The sequence below is a fragment of the Dipodomys merriami genome, unplaced genomic scaffold, assembly GCF_024711535.1.
Source record: "Dipodomys merriami isolate MVZ:Mamm:240054 unplaced genomic scaffold, mDipMer1.0.p SCAF_711, whole genome shotgun sequence".
In the NCBI taxonomy this organism is placed as follows: Eukaryota; Metazoa; Chordata; class Mammalia; order Rodentia; family Heteromyidae; genus Dipodomys; species Dipodomys merriami.
The window spans coordinates 35,519-44,064 of NW_027206304.1; the positions used below are offsets into that span (position 1 = coordinate 35,519).

General features: G+C 32.3%; 1 pseudogene; it reads left to right on the top strand.

The window, feature by feature from the left end:
* The first annotated feature begins 5,949 nt into the window (after window positions 1-5,949).
* On the top strand, window positions 5,950-6,048 carry LOC138818108 (U6 spliceosomal RNA; annotated as a pseudogene).
* Window positions 6,049-8,546: the final 2,498 nt, after the last annotated feature.

An 8,546-nucleotide genomic window follows, 5' to 3' on the forward strand; every position in this document is an offset into this window, starting at 1 on the left:
TACTCTCTACAAAATGTGGCTATTTTTCTGTTGAATTCTCAATCTGTAACATCCCATTGGAAACTTTATTTATTGCAGAATTTCATAACATTCAAACAGGTACTGTTTTTAATCTCTCAGGTATGGAATGTTGAGAATTTAAAAATCAGTAGTTATTATTTTGAATAACATATTTTGAATAACATATATTCTGTCCTCTTAACAACTTATTTACTTTTAAAATTTATGGGTTTCCATAGAATTAAACTGTTTTCAATTTTAGTATGAGAAAAAGTACTAAATTTATTGTTTTTTCAAAATATTGGCAAGTATATTGTGAAAATATTGTCTAGTTGGATAACATTCAAGTTGCTGAGCCTCTGATAAAGAAGGGATAATTAATTCAAATTACATGCCAAATAGTATTGATTTTTAAAAAGTTACTACATAAAGAATAATATTTACTATACCAATACAGTAAAATTATATTTTATGCTGCTTATTTTTAAAATTTTATTATCAAATCGATGTACAGTGTGGTTACAGTAATTGTAAGGTAGTGAATACGTAACTTTTCAAACTTGTTACCTCTCCCTCATTGTTCTTATAGTTTTCCTTCATCCTTTCACCCCTCAGAAGTTGTAATGTACATTTCCAATATGTTTTATTGTGAGTATTGGTATTGCATTGGTTTTGCCCTTTGTCCTTTGTCTCACCATTTTGTTGTTCCTCTTCCCTTCCCTAATTAAGGTAAAAGTATACACAATACACAGGTTACAAAAATCAAATAGAGCAGGGGTAAACCCTAGGGGAAAAACCCAAAGAAAATAGAAATCACATAGTACATCTAAAAGACCCACCACAAATAAAAAAATATATTTCAGTATCTTTGAGTTCATTTTGCTCAGCATCAGCTTATATGGTCATATATAACATAACAAAGCAACTGGAAAATAATAGTTGCATGGACACTCTATCATGAAAACATGTTAAATTTTTTATGGTAAAGGTGGAATTATTATTGGCGAATTCGCGATTCTGATATAGGAATTTCAAAAGAGTTTTAAAGTTATGACATGTAAATTTTAATTATTCAAACTTTTTAAAAACTTAACTCATTAGGAAAATTTAAAATGGCCTAGGAAAGTAGGCTTTCATGCAAAGAAATTTATGAAGACTTCGTAGAGAGGAAGCAATGTGGTTGAAGATGGCTCTTTTTCACACTAAACAAAACTCAGAAAACTTGCTGTAAATCCTGTAGGTTTCCTTGACAATTGTCCTTACCCAGGAAATATACTCTCACTGTGTGAAACAAGGTTGTAGTGGAATTGAAATTCAAAGTTCTTTAAAAAAAAAAAGACATCAAAATCTGTGAATTAACCTTTAATTATCAAACAGTAATTATCTGAAAAAGATAATTTGGGTCAAAATATTTCAGGAGAAAGTGCCCTCCACAATGAAAGAAGGTATTGGCTTCACACTTTTCTGTTTGTAATACTTTCCACAATGTCTTTGCACGTGAAGCAGTGAAACACAGAAATCTGATTCGATACTTCAAACCAATGATTTCACAGTTCTAACTGGCTCACAAAATATATCTTTATTAACATGAGAGAGTGAAGACTTCTCTTATTACATAACCCAAAAAGTTTTGGGTTCAGAAAAGAATTGAGCAAATGGAAAAAGTTAGAAAATAGTGTTCTGAGAAGCCATAGCTAAGCGTATTGGCTTCAGCAGTGGAGGGAGACCAAAAGTTTTTTATATAGATTGTGTTAATGTTTTTGATCCCTAAAGTGATTTTTCAGAGCTGATTTGGCTCACTACAATGCAGAACTTATTGAATGAAGTCATGAAAATAAATTCCACATCTAAATTAGGCAACTTAAAAGAGTTTTAAAAGAGAAACTATGAAGATGTAGCAGTGGCTGAGGCTGTATAGTCCTTCAGCTTCACCAGACTTGAAGCCAAGAAGCTATGATTAATTGGAAATCAGGCAAGAGCTAAGAGGAGGACATAGAAGTAAGACACAGAAGCATGATCCTTTTGTAACAGATACTGTCTTCCAAGGTATGGCTGATTTAAATCTATTCTTCTCCATACATTTTGCTGAGCAAATGCAAGACCAAGAAAAAATAATCTATTGAAATAATTTTGCAAAGAATAACTTCACGGTTCCTGATATGGCATCTAAGGAGAGTCTTAAGAGAGAAGATAATAGCGGAGCATTTTTTGCTTTCCTCTTAGCATCTTTTTATCAAAATCTATCTTTGAAGTTAGAATTGAATGAACCAAAAAGAAATGGAGTGCTTATTTTTCTCGGCACTTTAGACACAAGCAGAATTTCAAGATAAAAGAAAAAAGAAAAAAAGTATAGCCAAATATTTGTGATCACAGCTTCTTGGACTGGTTTTCTGGAGACAGTATACATTAGATTTGTCCTCATTAAAATAGATGTTGTTTCATGGCCACCAAATGCAAGAGGAAAGTTTAATGGACTCACTTGGCCAATAATAGTATGATAGGAAAAATGACAAATAATATTTAGTGAATTACTTTGACTAAATATGTTGCCAGAACAAAGAAGGAAAATATAATTCAAAGTGAATTGACTTAAAAGTATGAAGAAAAAGTAGTGAAGAGAGATAAGAGCAAACATAGAGGATTGTTTTCTCTCCAATGGAGTAATGAGTTCTTGATCTTTTTTCTTCCATTCTATCTTCACAAACTATCAATTGTGGCTCAGGACTGAAGTATCCAGTTCCGACAAAGAGAACTCACAGAAGAAAGATAATATTTGCAGCAGATGTAGGTGAGTTATAACCTTAGACCATCTATTTAAATCTGTTCAGAATCCTCCCCTACCCCAAACTGCTCTCTTTGAACAGCTTTCTTTGCTTTTCCCAAGACTGCCTTCCATTAACTGCTTAAAATTTTTGAGAGGTCATATTCATACTCTCTAGTGATGGCTATTTGGTTGTGATTTTTGTGTTTTTGTTTGTTGTTGTGCTTTTTAACTGAATTTCAAAAGGTTGTGGTACAATTAAATATATCACTCTAATTATCCAATGTTCCTGGATCACAGTGACTCATGTCATTCTCAACCAACCCCTTCTCCAAGATTTACTTCCGATTTACCACTTCCTTTATCACATGTGTACATTGTACTTGCCCCTTGTTCCATATTTTTTTCTTTCTATGTCTTTAGTACTATTCCTCTCTTGTTTCAACTTACTGCTAGTCATTCTGTTAATCTGTCTGTTAGTACTTTGAAAGATTTATATACATACCATGGAGTTTCAATCCTTCATATACTTGAACTGAGGTCAACTTACATTTCCATAATTCATTCATTTGCAATAACAATTTGCAAGACTGCAGACTTGAAGCACCTAGACATGATTATATTCTCATCCATTTGGAAGATTAATCTTTATTCATCAAGAAAGTTTAAAAATGGCTTAGAATATATTCCTAATTCCAATTTTTATAATTGGCTTTGTACAATGGTATATGATTATTTTATTTTACATGGGATAATACTTTCTACTACCTATAAGTTTTGGAAAAAGAAGAAAATTAAGATTTACTACTATAGAGGAATATGATAGAAATAGAAGACAGATTTTGTTTGTCACATCTCTGATGAGCACTCATATTCAAGATTAAAGTCATATTTCTTTCTATGTTAGACAGATAGGGAAAATATAAAACAATGTATGATAAGGCAACTATTCATGACTTTTTAAAATGTACATTATTAAATGATGAAATTTACTTTATAAGCTGACGTTTGGGGTTTGAAACATGGCAGGCTGATCTATTTATCACATTTCTGGAATGCACCTACTGAACAACACAAATGGTGGGGGCTACTATTTCTACACTTTAATGAATGATTGAACCTGTTTGGCTTTAGGGCTGGATAAATAAATCCACTCTATTGTAACTTGCTCCCTACACTTGAAAAACTTGTAATGTCACTAATTATTATCTACTTATTGAATGTTATTTTGGCAAATGTGATTTTAAAAAGTTTATTTGAAAAGCAATACACTTTCAGGAGATTAAATGTAGGTTATCATTGATTTGAGAATGACAACATTTTTATACCACAGAATCAAATTGTACTAAAGTACCAGTGTTTTGAAGCACTAAGGATCTTCTCAATTAATGGTTTTCTGCATTACATTTGACCTGTAAGTCAAGTTTTCCTGGCCTCAGTAGACCATTTATGGATCTATCCTTCCAGGAACTATTTTTGGGCCAATTTATGCTGGACTGAAATCTTAGATTAATCATTAGGGGAGGGGTATTAAAAATAATCTTCTGACACTGTGATCTTGTTCACTCATATGGGCTTGTCATTTGTAAATTGAGTTTGAATTACAGTAATTTTTCTCAGATTTTGTGAACTCATCCTTCATTTTAAGTTACCTTGCATTTCACAATTACTTGCTGCTAATTCTTGAATCTCAAGGAATTGGGGCCTTGAAATATAAGAAAAGAGAAATTGAGATGCATCTTCAATTACTTTCTGCTGGCATGTTGCATAGGCCTAGCTGAGAAGTCTTGCCCCTGTTATCTGGTGATAACAGTTAACTTGGACATTGGATCCTAGGACCCATGGGTCCTGCAGAAGAATAATATTTTTTAGACATCATATCAGCTAAATTTGGATATAATATTGAGGAATGCTTCAGAAATATGGAGAAAAACAGTTTGGGGCGAGTGAGTTAAAACAATAAACAGAGCAGCAGAGTAAAACCTCCTATAGATTAGAGGAAAACAACATTGTTTCTTTACCATGTGAATTTAGAAGACCATGAACACTTAGAAGGTATCACAAGTTTATACCGAAGACATTTGCATTGACACTTTTTATATTCTAATATTTATTCTAAACTTAATTATTTATATTCCAATTCTACTTATTGGAATAAATATCAATTTATTTGTCAAATTATCAATTAATTATAGTAAGTTTCATTACGTGAAACATGAAATCAGCACATAAATATAAAATATATAACTATATATAATATAATAAAATGGCACATGTTTTGCATTGTTCTGTTGTGGATTGGGCGTCAAAGGCAGCTCTGTTCTAAAGTATTATTTCATTACATTATCTCTACCTCAGTGTTTGGTAGAGTTAGACCTAAAGCTTTACCATTTGTAGATTTACAGCCTGGAGGCAAGATGAGTCATTACCAATTTAAGACCTAATAACAAAGAGAAACATATGGACTTCTGGATCTATAGAAATATTTGGTGATATAAAGGCAGTAGTTTAAGTTCCTACCTGGTTGGAAGGTAGATAGGCCAGGACATTAGGTAATCATGCATATGAACAATTTTTTCACCTTCTTGGCTTTAGCTCCTTTTGAAATGATATGTATAATAAACAATTATATTTTGATAAATTACCTTCTAGTCTGAACACTTTTGTCTGAAATGCTCATCTATATATGATCCCGTGTAACTAAGATTGGTTTTGTTCCAGTAAGACAATCCATGCTGTTAGGATAAGATATTCTGGTTGGTCTATTCCTACATGGAAGAAGAGTAAAGGTTCAGGTAGACATTTGTGCCAGTAAGACATCATTTGGGAAAATTTCAACTGCAGAATTTAGAAGTAGCTTGTAAGCAAGGCTTATTTTGAATCCATTAGTTCTACAAAGCTAACTCAGTTGGATAAATAAGTACTTCAAAAAGCCATTCCCTTTGGACCTAGCTATAAATGCCTCAAAATGAAAAAGACTTAAAATAGTCATTGACAAAAAAATTGAAAATGTGAGCAATCGTCTGAACAATATAATTTTTTCCATTATGCACAGAATTTTAGGGAAATAAGATCAGTACCATTGTTAGGAACATTAAGGTTTCCTTGTTACAAATAGGCACCCAAGGATATAAGCCTGTATAAAGATTGCATCATTAAATTGCATACTTCAATTTAGAAGACACTACATGCTTCAGCAGCACGTATACCCAAATTGCAACAATACAGAGATTAACATGGCAATTGCACAGGATGATATGAAAATTTGTGAAGTATTCCATATTTTTCATTCTTCAGATGCAAGAAATGAAAAACAGTTATTAAAAAGTTGATTACAAAATTACAAGTGTAATAATACATGTAATTCATATAATTAAAAGTTATTTTCACATCAGTGTACTAAATCTTCAAATTAGTGAAGTCTTTACATAGCATAATATTTAAAAAACTTTTGAAATTAGACAACATTACCATTTTATCCAAAAGAAATATAATATAAGGACCTAGGAAAAAAGGAATCTTACACTGTTTCTATATCGAATGCAATCTGAAAAGACACATTTATTAATGAGCCTAAATGTTATAAAACAATGTAGAATTCCAAGTATTATATCTATGAGAGAATAAAATAGATTATGGACATTATACAAACATAGAAGATAGAATATTTTAAAAATATACTTTTTCAGACAAACACCAGAAATATGTTCAGTTTCTATACTACTCATTTCAACAGATAAGTTAAAATTATTTCTTATTAAAAAAAGCACAAACTCTCCAGAAACCATTATAGATGTATACAAATCTCTTTTGAATACATTTTGACATCAAAGTCAGGCAATTCATATGGAATCCATAAATTGTTACAGTAAGATATTGTTGTTATTTTGATTGTGAAAATATTTTTCATGGACACAAAGAATGGAATGCAATTTATGAAATTTAAGAAACTTAACCGAACCATGGTGACTTAGAAGAGCAATTTTACCGCCTTCCAAAACTTCAAAGAGGTAGTGATATATACTGATCCTTTTGGCAATATCAAATGCAGTTTCTTCCAACTTATTCTTCAGACCTGATTTGACATAATGGTTCAACAGATGGAGATCCAACGTGTTTTTGCTGTCTCTACTCCCAGCAGCAAGATGAAAGGGGGTCAAGAGGCCTTTAGTTTGGGAATTGGTATCTGGATAATGATGAAGTAAGAAAACAGCCACTCTGGTATTATTCCACGTAAAAGCACTGTGCAGGGGTGTCCAGCCATCTACAGTTATTGCAAGAATATCTGCCGATTGAGCCACCAACTCATGGAAAATGTCTAAGTATCCCCTGTAGGCTTCCTGATGAAGATGGTTATACTCATCTTCATACCTAGTATTCACATGAGTGGCCTTTTTGGAAAGTAGTCCCTGCACTGTAGTAAGCAGATTATTTTCAGCAGCCCAAAGAAGAAATTTGCTTGGATCCTTCTCCATTTTTTTCTTGCAATTGATACCATTCCTCACTTGTTCATCATGTTCCTCATTTTCATGACAATTGCCTAACCAGAGACTTTGAGTGCCAGTGGGAATGATGTGTTCATGTATTTCCCTAATAGTTCATGTTAGTTGAAATGTTCAGCAAAATCCAGTGAATTTTCTGCATCTGTTTTTTCACTATGATTTATTTTCTCTTTTTCCATTTTTACTATTCAAAATTATTCTAACTGTAGAGTAGGGAATTGATGGAGAGAAGAGGAAAGATGTTCCTCCGTATTCAAAGATACAGACTGAAAATATGGACCAGTGGTGTCTTCATGTGCAGCTTATTCTAGGAATGAGAAAAAATGCATGTCTCTGATCAATTTATAGAGCACGCAGAATTTTATGTTTTGAAAAAGATGGAAATAGAATTTATGTATTTACTTGAAATTAGTAAATACATTTATAGCAGTCTACATAAAGAGAAGTAGCTTTGACCAAATTGCAGACAAGAATCTAAATCCTTGATAATTGTAGGAACAGTTCTGAATGAAATCAGTTGAATCACACTTTTCCTGTAGAATGAAGGAATAGGTCCATGCAGCAAGAGAAGGCAAGCCAATTATATCTGTGACAAATCTTTGGGGAAAATGGTATCGAGGATTACTTAGTGGTGAACCACTTGCACTGGAAGCATGATTCTTAACTATTCCTTGCAGATTCTCAACTATTGCTTTGATAATTATATTCTCCAAGAAGAAAAAGTGAGATTTAATTGATAGCAAAGGACTACTAATACATTTTGACTTCTTATTAAGCACCATCAATCCTAGAAACCACATGAAGACAATAGACAGGCCTACTTTTATAGATGAAAACAAGTTTCTTTAATGGCCATGCAAAGGACTTCTATTTTACTGCATTATACATTTTTTCTAATGTTGGGTAACAATAAATAATGAATCTATTAGAAAGCACTTCAAGCTCGTATGTCCAATAATGAGTTCTCTTATATTAAATCATGGCATTTTTTGTGTATGGTCTTAAGAAGAAATTTTGACAGGACAATTTCATCACTGTACAAATTGCTTCTATACTCAGTTTTAGATTACTATCTAAGTATGTGGATTAGATAAGTACAGAGGAAAAAGTATAAGCCACACTAATAGCTCATGTCATTAATCCTAGCTAATCAGAAAGATGAAGTCTGGGGATTGTGGTTTGAAACCAGACGAAACCAAAAAAAAAAGGCCATTTGATTCTGATTTGAAAGAAACCAACAAAAGCTAGAAATGGAGCTGTGGTACAAGCAGTAAAATGCTAGC